Below are 21,122 nucleotides of genomic sequence, written 5' to 3'. Positions count from 1 at the left end.
CCTGATCAAGTAGGGTGGCCTTATGCTGACCAGTCATGTGCCTTAGTGGAAGGTGGTATGATGGGCTTTTCCCATGAGATGGGTGATGGATGTTGTCTTGACAATGACATAATTCTCTAATGGAACTTACAGAACCATGAGGTGTATGTAGACAGGGTCTGCTGGCTTTCTGCAGTACTTCCAGTAGATAGCACTTATTGCAGTCACTGTGCATAGATACTCAGTTCAGTGACAGACTACTGTCATTGAACTTTTTTAATGCAGTCAGATCATTTAGTCAGTCAAACAGTCCATCATAGTTCTGACTATTTAACAGCAGACTGCTTTGCAAACTCATGATATTACAATTGTTGGTCACATTTGTCAGTTACCAGCTTAACCAGAAGTCTCTTTTCCCAAGGCTAGTGTTCAAAACTGGAAGGACTAGGGTCCTCCAAAAGCCATAGATGAGTATGAACTAGAGGGACATACTTGCTTCTACTGTTTTAAGAGTTTACAACAACTTGCATTTATGCCTCATTTAATATCATAAAATGCTTCAAGACTATTTAGAGGAATGCACTCAAACATTGAGCCTGAGAATTACACAGGGAAGAGTATTTGAAGAAGGGCGCTAGGCCTACCCGCAGTCACAGATAGCCTGGAAGAAAAGTTGGGTAAAATCAGCAGTTTTGTGCAAGGAGAGTTGAGAACACAGTAGTGCTTCTCACAGTAATAATTTAAAAATCTAATTGCAATCAAATTTCAGTCAGGCGCAAAAGAAGTGCAATGAAAGTTTGAGGTGAGATCAGGGAGAGTTAGCCATTTGGATATAAAACTGGCTCAAAGGTAGGAGATTGGGGGTGATGGTAGAAGGATTGTTTTTCAGACTGGAGACCTGTGACCAGTGGTGTGCCATGAGGATCAGTGATGGGTTCCCTGCTTTTTGTCATGTATATAAGTGATTTGGATGTGAACATGGGAGATATGGTTACTAAGTTTGCCGACGAGACCAAAATTGGTGGTCTAATGGAAAGCAAAGGCTTTCTCAGAGTACAATGGAATCTCGATCAGATGGGCTGGTGGGCTGAGCAGTGGCTGATGGAGTTTAATTTTGATAAATGAGGTACTGCATTTTGGAAAGGCAAACCAGGGCAGGATGTACACAGTTAATGTTAGGGTCCTGGTGAGAGTTCCTGAACAGAGAGATCTTGGGGTGCAGGTTCATAGGTCTTTGAAGGTGGAATCACAGGTAGACAAACTTTTCTGAAGGGTCTGTTACCGTGCTGTACAACTCTATGACTTTGAGAAGCAAAAGACAGCTAAAATTTCAGTAATAAAAAACCCACTGCATCATCCAACAGGTATACATGCTTTTTTTAAAAATTGAGATTACATCAGCTAGAATCAGCCTTTTAAATAAGCTACTTATGATGCAAGCACACAATCACTCAAAATGACTTCATTTTTGGGTGACCTTCAAATATAAACGGCTGTGATTGCAGTTTCCTCCTTCTGCCCACCATTCGACCAACAACCCTGCACATTCACAGTAATTACAGTTGGTGTCTATGTAACGAATATTTATTCTGAGAAAACACTACTAAAAGTCAGAAACAAGTTGTTTCATTAGAAATGTATAAATTAGATCACTTTCAAATAGGCACTTCCAATTCAAACGTTTTCATTTCTATTTATACTGTCAGTTCATCTGCTTTATTTCAAATGTCACATGCATTCAAATGCATAGACTTTAGGTTTAGCCCTTTACTGTCTTTGTATATCCTAGTCTTAACTGTTGGTTGACTTTGATTCATACTCACTCTCTTCTTGTCAATGGTTCTTTTTAAAAAAAATTTCCTGCATTAATATTTCGCTTTTCACCTTGAATCTACTCCTTACTTGACCACATCATTCAAATTTGACCCTTACTCGCACTATTCAGTTCAAAATGCAATTACAGGATCATAAAATGCAGGAGCAGAATTAGGCCATTCAGCCATCATGCCTGCTTCACCAATGAGATTACTCTGATCTGATAATCCCCAACTCCACTTTCATGCCATATTGCCATAATTCTTATTCCCCTACTGGTTAAAAATAACCCAGCCTCAACAGCCCTTTGTGGTAAAGAACTACACAGATTCCCTACTCCCTAACGCAAAAAAAAAACCTCATCTGTCTGAGATGGGTGATCTTTTATTTTCAAGATTATGTCCTCTGGCCCTAGAATCTCCCAAGAGAGGGAAAACTCGTGTGAAAAATTGACAAGATTGTGAACAATCTATGACATGAATAGCAATTAAAATGAGCTCTATGAAACAGGTAAAAGGATGGAAACTAATCTGCTCTCAAACTGTGAAGTAATTTGGGAATATTTTCCAATTTAATTATGACCTACCTTTGGCTCAATTAAGACCTCAGGCAGAACAGACAAAATTAAAGCAAATTAGCAATTCGTCACACTAAAACTTGGGGATCGCTGATAACTACTAGCCAATGTATGTCAGGGTATTTCAAAACAGTTTTGTCTGAGGATCTAAATACATTCAAATTGTGCAGGGCTAGTTAGAGTCAAGTATCTTCCTTAGTCTGAATCTTTGTAGGCATAAACATAGGTTTTCTACTCAGCACTCACCAACCCATAATTTCCTATCCATTCACCCGAGTAGTTGCAGAATTGCAAGCCATGACATGCATAAGAAAACAAATCCTGGCTAAGGCCCCGAACAACAACCTTAGCAATGCTTCAAGTGATACTTAATCTTTTCAAATTTTAGGCAGAACTGCCACCTGAAATCATTATATTAACAAATAGTTGCTTTTTAAGCCTGAAGCAATGTCCATTTTTGCAAAGGCACATGACCAAAACAGTTCCAAGTTGGCAAAATTGCTAGAACTTTAAATGTGTTGAAAAATGTAGAAAGCCAAGCAATCTGATTCTGACCAAGATTTGCATTGATTATTATTCACAAAATCACCACAGTGCAGTGGATAGAAATGTCCTTCAGATTGTTCATTAAAATGCTCATAGCCCTTTATCACTAACCAAAGGGAGAGAGGTCAGATTTCGAGTGAAAATAATTCCTGCTAAAACTCCTAGCCTTTTGCAACTACTGCAGCCTTCCTAATAGCAACATAGAAAATATCAGGAGGCCATTCAGCCTTTTAAGCCTGCTCCAACTTCTAATGATAATAACACCCTAAACATCTAAATCAATAGTCTGTTCCTGCTTCTTCCACATACCCGTTGATCTCTATAGCTCAAATGCTACACCCAGCACCTTCATTAAATCATACAACGTTTTGGCCTCATCTGTTTTCTGTGGTAGAGAATTTCAAGAGCTCACCACTCTGGAGTGAAGAAATTCCTTGTCATCTTAGTTCTAAATGGTTTACCCCATATCCTTAGACTGTGGCCGGTTTTGAACTTACCTGTCTAGTCCTGTTTGAATTTTATAGGTTTTTGAGACTTTTGTCTTTGTTCTTCTGAACTTCAACAACATAATCCAACTGATTCAACCTCTCTTCATGTTCCAGACTAACCATCCCAGGAATCAGTCTGGTAAACTGTATCTGCACTCCCCCGATAGCAAGAGCATTCTTTCTCAGATAGAGAGCAAAACTGCACACAATAATCTCTGCATGGACTCACTAAGGCCCTGTACAATTGAACCAGACATCCCTGCTCATGTACTCGAAGCCTTTAGCTATGAAGACTAACATACTATTTGCTTTCTTTACCACCCGATGCATTTTCCACACTTTTTCAGTCACTGGTGTGACACCCACGTATTGGTGCACATTGCTCACTCTCAATTTCTCACCAGATAATAATTTGCCCTTCTGTTTTTACTCCCAAAAATGGATAAACTCTCACTTATCCACATTATACTACATCTACCATGCATTTGCCTACTCACTCAGCTTTTCCAAAATGTACTGAAGCATTCTACAGAACTAAAACACTCAGTAACTGGATTGGACTTTAAAATTCAACACATTACAGTGCTACATCTGTTTTGCTTTCTCCTTACTGTAAAAGTTAGTTTCAATGAGTTTTATAAAAATAAAAAGGATCATTTTTATATCTGGTAGATAAGCAGAAAAACTGGATTAGTTGATTTAGGTAGGAAAACATGAAATAAAAATATAGTTCTAAAATAGTGTGTCCGTTTTCATATTCAACAAAACGTTGAAAAAATACAATAGTCATCATTTCCACATTTACCCTGCAACATACATCTCTATGCAACTACCACAGTTAGGGATTTCAAATAAGAGTTATCTGACAACGTTATTGCAATAAAATAGTATCAAATATACATCAATAAAATTGAGCTCTGCTAATTTTACACTTTCTCTTATAACCCCTCTTCCTATACAAATTCAGTTGGCTGGATAGCTGGTTTTTGACACTGACATCAACAATGTGGGTTCAATTCTCGTACCAGCTGAGGTTACCATGAAGGACAGGCATGGCGACCCATAAGTTAAACCACTGCCAGGTGGCTCTCTCCAATGAGACAGCAGCCATACAGTCCGCTAAGATTGTGATGATTTTACCTCATTATTTGAAAGATACCAGTCCATATTGCTGAGGTCACCACATTATACAGATTTAGGTACCAGCACAAATACTTGCATCTGAGTCACATTAATTTCAGAAAGGATGGTATCATGGACTAAAACCAAATATGCCCTAAATTTATGAAGAAAGGGGAATCGTTGTTTTATTCTTCAAGCAATACTAGGAATCGTCTCAAATCCAACCAGTGTTTGGAAACAGTTAAGTGCCTTCATATTCAGTGAAGTGGAATACAGTTAAAATTTGAAATGATAACTATTGAAGCAGTTTGAGTACAGCAAACGTCAATTAAAATTGGACTCACCATTGTCAGAGTGTATCCATCAAGACATGCCCTTTTAGGAGTTAATTTTTAATAATTAGGAAATGGAAACATTGCACAGGACATTTTGCAGTTCTAGCATAGATTATATGGTAAAGAACTAACTAGACAATAATAACAATCACGAACAGGGATTGGGGACCTCAAAACTTCCAAGTATTTTGGCAACGTGTTTTCTTTTCAAAATAGAAGCAACCAACAGTTATACAAAATGGGTAAGTAATTATCAGAAATTAGACCACTCAACATGGCCTGGGAACTATCCCTTTCAAAGTCAGATCTGCTTTCAATTCAATTAACAAGCTGGCCTTACTACACCTTAACTCAGTTTTCTTGCTTTTATGTTATTTCACCGAAAAAATACTGAACATTCTCTCTTCGCAATTTCTCAAATGATCAAAGCCACAAAAGGCCAAGCAGCATCATAGGAGCAGGAAAACTGATGTTTCGGGCCTAGACCCTTCTTCAGAACAGGTCTCAGCCCGAAATGTCAGCTTTTCTTGCTCCTATGCTGCTGCTTGGCCTGCTGTGTTCATCCAGCTCTACACCTTGTTATCTCAGATTCTCCAGCATCTGCAGTTCCTACTATCTCCGAAAGCCTCAACAGTTTTTTTTGAGAGGGGTTCCCATTACCATCTGTGTGAAGGTGTTTGCCAATATTATTGCAATTAGCCAAAATATAATTTTAGCATTATGCCACCTTACTTTGGACTCCTCAGAATCCACTTGTCAAACACCACCCCATCCCAAACCACCGCAACCAGCCCACCGCCGCCCCCTGCCAAGAGTGTTGAATACAATGGCTAATTTGAATATAAATGTTGAAGTCACAAAGGTCTTGCAGGTCATTATAACTTAAAGATGATTATTTGGTGCAGTTAAAAAAACCCTTTTTCCTTTAAATGAGTCTTGACATTAAATGGAAATACATACATTCATAAAGAGTGTAAGTAGTTTCTGGAAAACCAAGTCTATAAACAACTACGGCATTAAGGCCAGAATGAACATTCTATTACAACAAAAACAGAAATTGCTGGAAAAGCTCTGGTTTGGCAGTATCTGTGAAGAAAAAAAAGTCACAGTTAATGTTTTGGGTCCAGTGACCTTTCCTCAAAACTGATGGTAGCTGGGAAAACCTCAATTTATACGCAGAAAATAGGGAGGGGGAATGGGGTAAGGAGTAAACGATAGGACAGAGCCTGGACAGAGACAAGAACAGTTGGACAGACAAAGATGGTGATTACGATCTGACTAGGAGGGTGAATAGGTGTTAATGGGGACTATTATTGATTAATAATAGGTGCTATGTCATGGCAGGCTGAGATAACAAGGCATGGTGTTTGGGGTAGGGGGCTGGTTCATGGGAGAGTTAGGCCCTAAAATTATTGAACTCTATATTGTGCCCAGAGGGCTGCAAAGTCCCCAAGGGGAAATGAGGTGCTGTTCTTCCAGCTTGCGTTGAACTTCAGCAGAACACTACATCAAGCTGGAGACAGATGCTGGCCAGGGAACAGGGTGGTGTGTTAAAGTGGCAGGCAACTGGTAGCTCAGAATCTTTTTGCAAGCAGAACGTTGGCGTTCTGAGAAGCAGTCACCCAGACTATGCTTTGTTTCTCCAATGTAGAGGAGACCACATTGTGAGCAGCGGTTGCGTAGATTAGATTCTGGAAGTGCAGCTTCACCTGGATGGTATGTTGTATAGTGGGGAGGGAGGTGATAAATGGGTAGGTGTTGACCTTCGCCAGCTGCATTCTTTCAATGGTTGTACAACAATTCTGGCAGCTAGGAATTTTCCTTCAAATTGAGATGATCAATTAACTAGTTGTCTGACCTGCTGAGTTCTTTCCAGTACTTCTTTATTCCAAGTTTCTAACAGAGTATTTTCCTATTTTGTTGATGAATATCAGGAACATGGCTTTGCACAAGAGGAGAAAAGTGCTGCTGCTCTATCTTTGGCCAACTGTTTCTTTTGACAGAGATGGCAAGAAAAGAATTTGGGTAACTTGACAGTATTTGCACCAGTGTCAAGGAAGTGATTAACTTAAACATTCAGAGAGAAAGCTAACAGGCAGGTGCAGCAAGTAATTAGGAAAACAAACGATACCTTCATTTTTGCCACAAGAGCATTTGAGAACTGTGATCTTGGTGCAATTGCGGAGAGCACTTGAGACCAGATCTGGATCCTGTGTCCATTTTTAGTCCCATTTCCAAAGGAAGGATACAATTTGCATAGAGAATGCCCATTGAGATTCAAACAAGCCAATTTCTAGAATGACAGGACTGTCCTACATATAGAGGCTGAGGCGACAGTGGCTGTATTTTCTCAAGTTCAGAAGAATGATGTGATATCTCAAAAGCATAATTTCTTTTTGAAAGGGTTAGCCAGGATAGGTGCAAAAGAAGTTTCTTCTGGCTGGGATTTCTAGTCAAGGGACATCCTCACTGGTGAGGGCAAAGCCTTTGGGTTTCAGAATGAGGAAGAATTTCTTCAGGAGTGGATAGTGAATCTTCAGCATCATTAATCAGCAAGGCTGAGATCATTTAGCATTTTAGATGCTAATGACCACAAGGGATATGGGGGATAGCATGGGAAATTGACACTGAAGTCAATGATCAGCCATGACCTCAACAGCAACTCAGGCTGGAGGGACTGAATAGTCTATTCCTGTTCTCATGCTCCTATAAACCTGTTCTTCCCGCTATTTCAATGACCTATGTACAAACCTTCAGGCTGCATCTCAACACTTCATGAATTTCCACATGAAGACGCCAGAAAATCTACCTACTGCAGGGTAATTCACTTTCTTGCCAACAAGCAAGATCTTGAAGCCACCACTTACTCTGCCATACCAAAGCCCATTACAATTAAATGTTGTGAAGGGAGCCACATTTTGAAATCTATCAACCGCAGATGTCGCCCTCAATAAATAATTTTGATGAAATGTTTCATTTGACTCGCACCAACTTCAGTTTGGATTTTCATGACAGTATCACAGCATGGCTTTCCTCCTTTCTTTAGCAGCTGCTTTTATATTTACAAAGCTTTGAGCCTAATCCCACGAGTCCACCTATATCTGAATCTATTTCCTTTTGATTATCAGAAAATAGTGTGCTAGACTGAGAAAATTCCATTTGAAATGAAAACTATTCTAAAAGATTGCCTTTTCTAGAACATCTGGTACGCTAACTTTATTCCACAGGAAAATTTAAGGGACATAAAACTTACTTTACATAAGAGGAGTGATACAATTTTTTGTGAAAGCATTGCAGATAGCTTAAACCTAGGTTTTGATTCTTGGTTTTTACTTCATAGCTTAGGTGACAGAGGATTTTACATATTTTATTCACATGAATCATCTTCCATGTGTGTTTAATTGTCCAGATGCTGTACAACAGCATGGGCCATTAAATATTTTACTAATCAGCAGTTTGATTTCCTGTTTTAGATATAATTCACAAAAAAAGTTTGATCTGCTCAAATTTATTATGCTGCAATGTCAATCCTTCAAATCTCAGCTTTCAACTGGGCGGAAAATTAGGTTTTCAAGTTCATTTTCAGACAATTGAACTCAAGAAAAGCACACCCACTTCCAAAGCAGAAAGTAAGCAGAATTACATTCAGTGAAGCTTTACTGGATTACTTTTCATGCTTATATTTCCTTGTCAAGCTGTAAACTAAGTTTTCTTTATTCCCAAAATATTTCTCCTTTTCTCGAAGATAATGATCCCCCACAGATGACACTCCCGCTCTTGAACCCCATTCAAATGCCACTGTCCACATTTACAATGACTGTGAAAAGGCTAAAAGAAACTAAGGGAGGTCATAAAATTCTGTGGTCCTGTCCTTAGTTGACATCTTTTGACTTTCAGGAGGAATTGATAAAATCATATTCAGGTGTGGAATACATGCTATTTTCCTTCAATATTCCAGAAATAATGGGGCCCATTGACTTCACATTTGCCTATGTTGAAGTCCACCAATTCCCCAGATAAGTTTGGTGTCAAACACACCAGACGACATGATAACTCTCCATTGGGAGGAACATTTGACATTTGCCCCCCAAAACCAACTTTCATTTTGTGAACACCATTGTTAAATGTGGTTGTACTTAAAATTAAAGGTATCCACCTCAGTCAACCTTCTCTCTTCCCTCTTCAGTGAAATATTAACATTGTTAATTCAAATTTTAAAAAGAGACATACTTGCTAGAATTCAGATTCCTTGAAATTCATCTCATTCCCATCAAAAATAAATGGTTCTGTGGTTGATGGATGATACACTAGCATTTCCTTTCCTTTCCTCCCATTCAGAAGTTTGTGTTTTATTTTTGGCACTTTTGACTAATTAGTTCCCACCACATGCCTCAATTTCCTCTTGAAATGCATCTTAATGGCACATTTTACAGAAGTACCCTTTAGCTACACTCGAAGCAACATTTTACGAAGCAAACTGAATTCTAAAAGTCAATTAATGTACTTAATTTTCAACAACTTTCTACATTATGAAAGACAAACATACACATAAAGGCTAATCGTCCTGCGCGCGCGGATGTGCGCTGATGTGTGCGCGCGCGTGTGTGCATGGCGGGGGTGGAGAGAATGGTGTGAAGTACACATTTCATATGAAAAGTTTATGGGTTTGATTTCTGGTACATACACTAAATTGCCTACTTAAGTGTGTGCATTATCTCACTGTATTGACAACGCTGTTGTGACAATGTTGCATGTTTTTGAAAGTAAGTTTAATTTGTCAATTTAAGTATAAAAAACTCAGATGTCCAACGTGGTAGTCGATCATGAAGTTCAATATAGATGCCAAAAGCAACAGCATATTTTTCCCCTCAGTGAACAATGATGGCAGAGAAGAGGGAAACCACAAGCCTGAGGATAATGAATGAGCACACAAGATACTCAGGTGGTTTCTTTAAAAAAAAAACCGGAACTGTGGATGCTGGAAATCAAACAAAATCAGAAAACTACTGGCAAAGTCAACGGATTTTTCCAGCAACTTCTGATTTTGCCCCAGAGATTGATACTTATCGTTTACTAACCATCTATGTTTTCAGCACCTGGGAAGTATACACTACGACCCAATTCAGATCAGCTTTTTTCAATTATTGCTACAGGAAAAAGGACAAGGTAAGCACCAGTCAATAAGACCAAGGCTGATCTTTGACTAAATTCCATATGTCTACCTTTGTTATTTATCCGTTAATACGTTTAAGTTCAAATTCTGCTCAAGTATTCACCAATCTCAAAGACGAAATGAAGCTTAAAATAAATATAACAATTGACATCAGCTGAAATTGCTGACATTCATATTTTTCAAATAAAGTCTTCTATTGATGAGTGGTTATAGCTAAACATATTATAGTCGCAAGACTGCTGGTCATGGCCTTGACAAAGTTACCAATTTTTTCCTGGCAATTCTGAATAGCAGCAAACCCCAATTTGTAGCACCAACAGGAGGGAGCCTATTCAATGGTATATTTGATAAATTGTAACAATTCTCCAACCTTCTGCTATTTTGCACTTTTTCCTCATAGCTTCAATACTTGCAAGATTATGCTTTAAAAGACAACCATTTGAGAATTAAACAGCTTATCTTTGTAAAGCAATGTTTCCCCCATAGTCCAACAGTTGACATCACAGTCAAGCTGAACTCTTCCTTACTTAAAATTCACATTCAGTTTCTAGTAATGAGTCACTGGAGCTGGAAACTTGGCTGATATTCCCTTTTCCAAAACTAATACAAAAAATCCTAGACCTCAATTGCTGCCCAGCTGAGGTAACTTAACAGCACAGACCAAGGACGACATTTGACCTTATACTCTACACAGTTTAGCTCATCACCTCAAGCTATTCAGCATAAAATTGAGCTAACTGGAATTTATTTTTACTCCACTACATAAAGGATAAGAAATAAAAACAGTACACAATACTTCATACAGTGAGCTTCAGTAGAGTTCACAAAACACTTTGCAAATTAAAATTCAATCATACTAAGTCAGGAGTCAAAAATGTGTTAATAGATTAAGCAGTATTAATACAAGTATGTTTCTGATTATCTAACATTCTCGCCTCCAACAGTAAGTTGGATGAGCAAACATCCCCGCTCCCAGGATTTGAGGTGTAATTGCTAAAATCTCAGCGTAAGGGACAAGAAATACAAATTCCCAACCACTATTGTTCTTACTAAGATCTCGCCAAGACCCCAGGTCATGTGGTGAATTGGAGGAGGGTGTTTTTCTGGCAATCTATTTTCTTCAATCACCACCAAAAACATAGTGGTTCATTTCACTTCACAAAATATCTTCCCTCATTTGTCTGAAAAATAGACACTACATGTTAAAGCAATACAAATACCATACAAATGCAAATTCTCAGCTGAAAGCATGCAAGTCTGAATCAAAGCTGTGAATTCAAATCCCACTCAAAAAACTTGTGCAAAAGAAAAATCAAGATTTATACTGCAAATCAGCATTGAGACAATGCAACGTGATCAGAACTGCAGTCTGATCCAAATGACATCAGACTTTGGCAGTATATGAAAGATCCATGATATTATTTTGAAGGTGGTTAAAGGAATTATTCCAGGTGTACTGGCCAATATTTGTCCTTTGACCCACTTCACAGGAAGAAAATCTCTCCATTTAACTTGCATTTGTGGGAACTTAACATGTGCAAATTGGATAATACACTCCCAAGATTACAACATTACAACAAATCTCATTGACCATGAAGTGCTTCCTGGGACCATGAGAGACAGTAAAAATTCAAGTTTCTTGTCTTAACTTGGAGTTACAAACATTTATTGCCACATTTCATGTAATCAAATAAAACTTCAAAATACAAAACAGAAGTACACCAGACACTACTTTTCCTTTATTATTCAGACATGGTTCCTTCATTCCTAAGTAAACAACATGTCCAAGGAGAAACCATTGTGTAGGCCTCAGACCAGACAAGTTATTTTGAACAATGGCAGAAACCTCTGAAATTCACATCATTTCCTCAAAATAGTCTTTAGATTTGTTTGAAAGATTGATCAACCGGAACAAGGCTGACAGTGTACTTCGCACATATATCTCACTTACTGATAAGTGAGACTCATTACATTCGTGAAATATTCTGTTTAAATGCATTGCTGTTGTATTTCGGAAACATGTCATTAGTTTAGTGCTTATCAGATCAATAATTTTGATTTAGGTTGATGATCGAAGGTGCTGCCAAAACTGAATTATCTTTAAGTATTATCTGATTAGCAATAACTAACTGGATGACAGAACGTGTAAACATCGATTTGATAGACGATTGCAATGATAATTAGCAATATTTGCTATATTATCTGCAGGATTGTTTGGCAACCATTTTTATTAACTAATTAACAACTTTTCACAGGTTATTACACACCTCTGGAGCAGGTGAGATTTGAACCCAGGCCTCCTGGTCCAGAGTAGGGAACCTATCCCTGTGCCTTAAAAGGGCCCTAAACATGGTTAGATGACGTGGAGGAGATGGCAATGCTTAACCATTTGTATTCTAAGGCCTCTGGGCCTGTTCCAAGGGGACAGCTAACCTTCACTCCACTGCTTGGCAACATAAGCAGCTGAAGGCAAATTTTCATTGGATGAAATAACAATGTTGCCCAGTTGCCAACTCAACATCAAATCATGACATACTGCAAGTACTTTTCTCAAGATATTCAACACCTTTGATCCATTGCTCATCTCCCTTGACTGAGCTGTATCTTGCACCGAGCCTGACTGAACTTGGACCTCAGCTTCAAATCCCACCTTAACCTCATTACCAAGACAGCTTTTCCACTTCCTTCCACATTGCCATTCTACTATCTCACCCAGCCAGCTGCGAAACTCACCATGCATTTGCCACCCCAAAACTGTGACAGGGCTGAAACAAAATTCTCTAACCTCACAAGCATCATTTGTGGCTGGTACGCAATAAGAAGCATCATATTGGTTTATTTGTATCCTTGTCAACCTGTCACAGTAACATCCTCAGTGAAGTGACAAGAACTTTCACACCTGTTTTCCAAAGCACACTCTGCTAACCCTCAATTTTACCATAATTGGCTCAATCTTCCCCAAACTACTTCGCCAGAACACACTTTTCCAAATTCAGCATACAAAGTCTTTTCAGCTTACTCCATTGATAATTGAGTCACCAGTTATTATTCTATCACCCTTTAGAATTCACTGACTGATTTCAAGTTTTATTTTCTCTGCACCTTCAAAAATCTCAATTTTTCATGACCATCCTTTGAGATGAGCACTTATTTTCTGCTCAGTGTTTTCCAATTCCTTTTGGAACACAGGTGGTCCCTTGGTCTTGTGAACAGTATGACAAACTAAATTGGTTACTTATTGCAATGAAGGTGAGAATAATGGTCTTTTCCCATCCCCATGCATACATTGTAGAGAAGTTCTGCTTGGAAAAAGGATAATGAAAAACATTTTCGCATCTGACTAAAAATGTAACAACAGTCACAATAATACAATAGCATCAGATGAACAGTCCACAAACAACCCAATAAACCTAACTTCTGAACCACAATTCAAAGCAGAATTAAAAACCAACTTATTTTTGAAAACTGCATTTCTTCAGTATAACAAATACCCCGACTTGGTGTGATGGAGGTCAGCTATTAATTTGCTAAAATTTCAAACTGGTTTAACTGTTTTTAAATAAGTACTTGTGATCTTGTTATTTTTAGCAAACTGCATTCTACTTAGCTGACATTATTTCTTGTATTATCTGAACTAAACTATGACGAAAAGAACCTAGCTGATCCAGCCTACCATTCGATTAGTGACCCTAAAGCTGGTTTTTGTTTGGAAGGTCTCTCAATAAGTTTATCCCATTTTTGTATGGTATTGAAAGTTAAATGTACTTTGTGCCAGTTGGTATTTCAGACCTCATATTCCAACAGTCAATTGGTTTTAAGGCTTTAAAGCAATATCCGGAACTTATTTGAAGTCATTTCATGCTTTCATAAACATTTAGATACACTGTCAAATTGCTTTCGAAATAATAAAACATTTTTAGAGCTTCAGGTAAATCAAACACTGAATGCCAGTCAATGTTGCAATTTTTCTACAGTAACTGAAGGCAGCATGGCTAAGGTCCACGTTATTAACATCACCCGTAGGAATTCCTAAAACGCCAATGCTGTGAGCAAAATGTACTTTATCAAAGGGATGCCAATGATGTCACCTTAATACTTGAGTAGTTTGAGATGAAAAATATCTCAGCTCACTCATTCAGAATAAGTTGAATACAGCTAATGATGTCAACAGAGTTTAGGGCTTTTACTGCCTAAACTTAGAACATTACATCAGTTGGTGCTGGCCCATATTAATGAACTTAGTTCCAAAGCTTAGGTCATGTCTACACTTAGTAATTTCAAAGTCATTTTTGGCACCATAAGATGTAATTCTTCTAGCGAAGGTGGAATAAAAAACCAAGTATTCTATTTATTGCACATTGCAAAATGTTATAGAAATAATTTACAAAATTACTTGTTTTACACTATAATCCAAGGATACAAATTTAGTGTAAATTATTAAATAATCTGCCAAGGAAGTTTTAAAACTTACCAAACCAATACATGTATTTTTTTCCAACTTTATATATAAATAATCAATTTATTTTTCCATGTTACAGAAACTGCTAAAACAAAGTCTAATCTAGGACAGAAACTGTTATTGTATCAAACAGGAAGTAGCATATTACGATTCAAGTCACATATCTTTTCCCTGAGCTCACTTGGACTGGGCAAGGCCAAATTGCATAATGAATGTGAAGTTACATATTCATTAGACGCAAATACAAACACAAGAATGACCATCATTTGAAGGGCTACCAAATTTAGATAGGAAAGTAAAGGATGTCACTCGCTAATCCAAGACACAAGTGTGCATACTTTGAAAATTGTTTTTTTTAAACAGTACAGAATATGCCTCCACCATGAGGTCAGTGACAAGTGGGATTTTCTATTGAATGAAACTCTAGCACATTAACTGTTTCAATATTAGTACAGTGTGAATGCTGTAAAGTTATTTTTTCACAAATTTTGTTGGATCTTTGATATTACACTGAAGCCACAAAATTTGATTTAAAAATAAGAATGGGTTAAAATTTACTGGAATTGCAGCATAAGCAATTGAGATGACTGTAAACAAGAAAAGTGTAAATTTTACAAGTATAGTTACTGGTGTTGATAAAGGATTAGACATTGCAGATATTTTCAACCAATAAAAATGGCAATGCCAATAGGAAGCATATTAAAATAACTACCATTTAGCAACTTTTAAGTTCAAACACTGAATTGGGTCATTTCTTCTTAGGACATAAATTAGCTTAAGAAATCATAGTCAATTGTTTACCCTCCATTGTGGAGTAACACAGCTCGACTTCAACACTGCTACTGGAAAGAAGATTGGTTACTTGGCAAGTACCAGGGATGAATGAAGTCCGCCATTCCTTCTGAACTCAAAGCACTGAATTTCCCAACTTTTCCCATCTCATTCCATCACACTCTCCATAAATAGCTCTATTTTTCTCATGTATATTACTCTGATTAAATGCCAGCTGCTGAAAAGTATTGGAGCGCTCTAATTAACTCTTGCGCTTCTCTGGAAATCAAGCAATCTGAAATGATTAACAGTAAACATAGAAGTATGTTTTGAGTTCTAAAGGAACTGCCGGCCTTTAACCTCTTATTTTATTAGGTAATTATAAATAAACAGTTGTCACATTGTGCTTAAGCAAAACAATTGCGCAGAAAATGCAGCATAAGAACAGGCCATTTCACCCAACCAGTTTGTGCTCATTTTTGGCATCCAGTATTAACAACGATTACTCCTTAGGCACATTTAAAACTGCTGGGAGGAAAGACTCCTCTACCACAAAAATACCTTCAAACTTTGTATGCATGAGCAGCATGAAGTCTCTATTTTCTACACCAGATGTCCTTGTGTGATCCAAGCAAGATTACCTATTTAGTGCTAAACAGATCCGAAGTTGATATCAATGAGCTATCATTAATTAGAATTAGGCTGAGATTATGCCCAACACCCTCATTAATTCTCAAGTTTACTCAGAAGTTGAACTGCAGCATATTTCCTATGTTTGGATGGATGCTGCCACTCATTTGAACAACACGTTAGTCATTGTTAAAAGGGATTGAGTGGAGATCCAAATGAATAACGAACTTCAATTGCATACAAGATTAAGGATGAAAATGTTGATTTCCCGAATGTGGACAAGAAAGACTTCCATTACTTATGAGAGGCGAAAGGATAGGACAGCATTGTCAACATCAGGATTAAGATCACAAAGACATCCTGATTATAAATATAATTTGCAATGCATCATGGACAATAAGAATTACAAAAGTGACTAGTTACTTGTTATTTTCCCTGTTTTCACTCAGAACCAGTTAAAAATAAATGCTGTTGCAGCAATAGGGTCATAATTTTGGGCTCACTAACAAATCACCATTATCTTGGGCTGTCAATGAAATATTTCACAACCCTCAGACCACACCACGAACACATTTTCATTTATTCTCGGTCTGTTTTCACCACTGCTTAACCAAGCTTTGAGCCAACACCCAGTGGCCATGTGACTTAATATTGCCATTGGGACACGAACTCAGCAAAAAAAAGTAAACAAACAACACAAACTTTAGACATACGAAGAGATTATGAGAAAAATGCTCTCTACATTTAGTTCCATTATTAAAATCAGGAACAAAGCAATACACAGGGTCACATTTTAACTGATTCACATGAGACACAATAATCTAGTTCCTTGGTTGCTCACATCAATGATGCAGACAGACTGCAGTCTTCATTGACAATTTGTCTCAACATACTTTCCCGGAATCATTAAAAGTAATTCTCGTAAATTCAGTTTAAATTCTTGTTCCATTTGTTTGCAATAGTCCAGTTATTCATTTAACACTTACATTGTTCTCCACTTGACCTCAAAAGGCATTTAATACTCAGTCTACAGTAATAAGGTCACAATGCTGTTGATTCTGCCAGCATAGTACAATTACAATCTTAACGTCTTACTGCCCCGGGAAAACATTTTTGTGCTCTGCCTCAAAGTCAGATAAGTCAAAAGAACATACTCCCTTCGACTGGCACTCAATTGACATCCTGAAATGTATAAATGCAGCAAAACATGGAGAAAGCTACTCAGAGCTTTTGTCTCCCCTTGATTAATGCTTTCCCAAATCCACTGCCATATCACTCAAATTAAGCTTCCATTGTAATACTAGGCTGTCAGATAAAATGGCAGAATTTCATAAACTGTCCCTGTAATATTCCGTGCATCAAAAAATCTTGGCAGCTGGAGCGCCTGAAAATAATCCATTTACAGAGAATGAACCATTCACAAGTTAGAAGTGGCAGAGCAATTTGCGAAATTTTAAACTAGTTAAATTAACACATTGATTGACGTGCCGATGTAATTTGCACCTTTTGGTGTTTGTTAACCCAATAAACAAGCTACATGACGACTGAATATATTCATCAGCTGCAATTATACTGAAGAACAAGAATGAAACAAAGAAACGTTCATTCCCATCAGTGTTCCAATCATTATTGCAGCATTATAGGGCAGTCAATTTGCAACAGAAATTTTTTCAGCATATAGAACATAGAACAGCACAGAACAGGCCCTTCAGCCCACTATGTTGTGCCGACCATTGAACCTCATGTAAGCACCCTCAAATTTCTGTGACCATATGCATGTCCAGCAGTCTCTTAAATGTCCCCAATGACCTTGCTTCCACAACTGCTGCTGGCAACGCATTCCATGCTCTCACAACTCTGTGTAAAGAACCCGCCTCTGACATCCCCTCTACTTTCCTCCAACCAGCTTAAAACTATAATCCCTCGTGCTAGCCATTTCTGCCCTGGGAAATAGTCTCTGGCTATCAACTCTATCTATGCCTCTCATTATCTTGTATACCTCAATTAGGTCCCCTCTCCTCCTCCTCTTCTCCAATGAAAAGAGACCGAGCTCAGTCAACCTCTCTTCATAAGATAAGCCCTCCAGTCCAGGCAGCAGCCTGGTAAACCTCCTCTGAACCCTCTCCAAAGCATCCACATCTTTCCTATAAGAGGGCGACTAGAACTGGATGCAGTATTCCAAGTGCGGTCTAACCAAAGTTTTATAGAGCTGCAACAAGATCTCACGACTCTTAAACTCAATCCCCCTGTTAATGAAAGCCAAAACACCATATGCTTTCTTCACAACCCTGTCCACTTGGGTGGCCATTTTAAGGGATCCATGTATCTGCACACCAAGATCTCTCTGTTCCTCCACACTGCCAAGAATCCTATCCTTAATCCTGTACTCAGCTTTCAAATTCGACCTTCCAAAATGCATCACCTCGCATTGATCCAGGTTGAACTCCTTCTGCCACCTCTCAGCCCATCTCTGCATCCTGTCAATGTCCCGCTGCAGCCTACAACAGCCCTCTATACTGTCAACGACACCTCTAACCTTCGTGTCGTCTGCAAACTTGCTGACCCATCCTTCAATCCCCTCATCCACGTCATTAATAAAAATTACAAACAGTAGAGGCCTAAGGACAGAGCCCTGTGGAACACCACTCACCACTGACTTCCAGGCAGAATATTGTCCTTCTACTACCACTCACTGTCTTCTGTTGGCCAGCCAATTCTGTATCCAGACAGCTAAGTTCCCCTGTATCCCATTCCTCCTGACCTTCTGAATGAGCCTACCATGGGGAACCTTATCAAATACCTTGCTGAAGTCCATATACACCACATCCACAGCTTGACCCTCATCAACGTTTCTAGTCACATCCTCAAAGAACTTGATAAGGTTTGTGAGGCATGACCTGCCCCTCTCAAAGCTGTATTGACTGCATTTAATCAAGCCATGATCTTCCAGATGGTCAGAAGTTCTCAGAATCCTTGCTAACACCTTGCAGACGACAGACGTGAGGCTTACTGGTCTGTAATTGCTGGGGATTTCCCTATTTCCTTTCTTGAAGAGAGGAATTACATTTGCCTCTCTCCAGTCCTCAGGTACGACTCCAGTGGAGAGCGAGGATGCAAAGATCTTCGCAAGTGGCGAAGCAATTGCATTTCTCGTTTCCCAAAGCAGCCGAGGACAAATCTGGTCTGGGCCTGGCGACTTGTCAATCTTAATGTTTGACAAGATTGCCAGCACATCAGCTTCCTCTATCTCTATCCATTCCAGCATGCACACCTGCTCTTCAAAGGTTTCATTCACTACAAAGTTCGTTTCTTTCGTAAAGACAGAAGCAAAAAACTCATTTAGGGCTTCCCCTACCTCCTCAGACTCCACACACAAGTTCCCTATGCTATCCCTGATCGGCCCTACTCTTTCTTTGACCATTCTCTTATTTCTCACATAAGTGTAAAATGCCTTTGTGTTCTCCCTAATCTGTTCTGCCAAGCCTCTCTCGTGCCCCCTCCTGGCTCTCCTCAGACCATTTTTGAGCTCTTTCCTCGCCTGCCTGTAATCCTCTAGAGCTCAGCTTGACCCTAGCTTCCTCCACCTTATGTAAGCTACCTTCTTCCTTTTGACGAGAAGCTTCACCGCTCTCGTCATCCAAGGTTCCTTTATCTTACCCCTTCTGGCCTGTCTCAGAGGGACATATTTATTCATCACGCGCAACGACTGTTCCTTAAACAGTCTCCACATGTCTATAGTGCCTTTACCATGGAACAATTGCTCCCAGTCCATGCTTCCTAACTCATGTCTAATCGCATCATAGCTTCCTCTTCCCCAATTAAATATCCTCCCATTTTGCCTAATCCTCTCCTTCTCCATAGCTATGTAGAATGTGAGGCAGTTATGGTCACTATCACCAAAATGTTTTCCCACCACAAGATCTGATACCTGCCCCGGCTCGTTTCCGAGCACCAAGTCTAGAATGGCCTCTCCCCTCGTCAGCCTGTCAACGTACTGAGTTAGGAAACCCTCCTGAACACACCTTACAAAAACAGCTCCATTCAAATCTTCTGCTCGAAGGAGGTTCCAATCAATATTAGGAAAGTTAAAGTCACCCATTACAACAACCCTACTGCGTCCACACTTTTCCAAAATCTGCTGACCTATGCTTTCTTCAATCTCCCTGCTGCCATTGGGGGGGCCTGTCGTAAACCCCTAACAAGGTGACTACTCCCTTGCTGTTCCTAATTTCCACCCATACTGACTCAATAGGCAGATCTTCCTCGACAATGGAAGCTTCTGTAGCTGTGATACCCTCTCTGATTAGTAGTGCTACACCCCCTCCTCTCTTCCCCCCTCCCTATTCTTTTTAAATGCTCTAAACCCTCTAAATATCATACATTTTCCATTTGTTGTCGTAACTAATTGCTTCAGCCCTCGAAAACCCTCAATGAGTGCCCATATTAATTTTTAAAAAATGAAATTGGGGGTATGGAGTTGAAAAACTGTTGTGCCAATCATGACAACCCTTTTGGACACCTTTCACAAAGCAAACATTAGTCGCAACTCAAGGATTTCAGTATCGTTTAGTGAGAGAATTTGAAATTTTTATATTGTCAACTTGATGAAAAATACCAGCACTAACTATAGCTTGTATTTCCACTATGATACAACTAAAGCTTAGTGAAAGAACAAAAAACAAAATTATACTGGCACTGTAGTCAAAACATCAAAAGTACACAGGAACAAAATAATGCAATGTTGAGATCCAATATACAAATTCAACCACATATTCCAGTGACAATGGGAATTACGCGAGTTACAGGTGAGTCACCAATTAGCTGCAAAGCAGAAAAAACATTAGTGGTGACCTAAGGAACAGTGATTTATGACAAATCTGTAAAAAGATCAATTTAGTCAGAACAGGTCATTAATTACAAACACAGTAACAAAACACTCATTACAAGTTTCAACTATTTTACAGAACATAGAACAGTACAGCACAGTACCGGCCCTTCGGCCCACAACGTTGTGCCGAACTTTTACCCTAAACCTCAGGTCTATCTAACCTCCACTGCTACCTGAAACTATCATCCATATGCCTATCTAATAACTACTTAAATGTCCCTAATGAGACCGACTCCACTACCCTCTGCGGCAATGCCTTCCATGCCCCTACCACTCGCTGAGTAAAGGACCTACTTCCGACATTTCCCCTGTATCTACCTCCACTCACTATGCACCCTT

The 21,122-nt window shown here is 38.9% G+C and overlaps 1 protein-coding gene and 1 pseudogene across 4 annotated transcripts in view; both read right to left on the bottom strand.

The window, feature by feature from the left end:
* Positions 1 to 21,122, bottom strand: part of map2k4a (mitogen-activated protein kinase kinase 4a) — a 135,308-nt gene that overhangs the window by 13,069 nt on the left and 101,117 nt on the right. The window lies entirely within an intron of this gene.
* Positions 12,380 to 12,492, bottom strand: LOC125463891 (U6atac minor spliceosomal RNA; annotated as a pseudogene).

This window comes from Stegostoma tigrinum, chromosome 22 (assembly GCF_030684315.1).
Source record: "Stegostoma tigrinum isolate sSteTig4 chromosome 22, sSteTig4.hap1, whole genome shotgun sequence".
Taxonomy (NCBI): Eukaryota; Metazoa; Chordata; class Chondrichthyes; order Orectolobiformes; family Stegostomatidae; genus Stegostoma; species Stegostoma tigrinum.
This window is presented reverse-complemented; position numbering and strand designations above follow the sequence as displayed.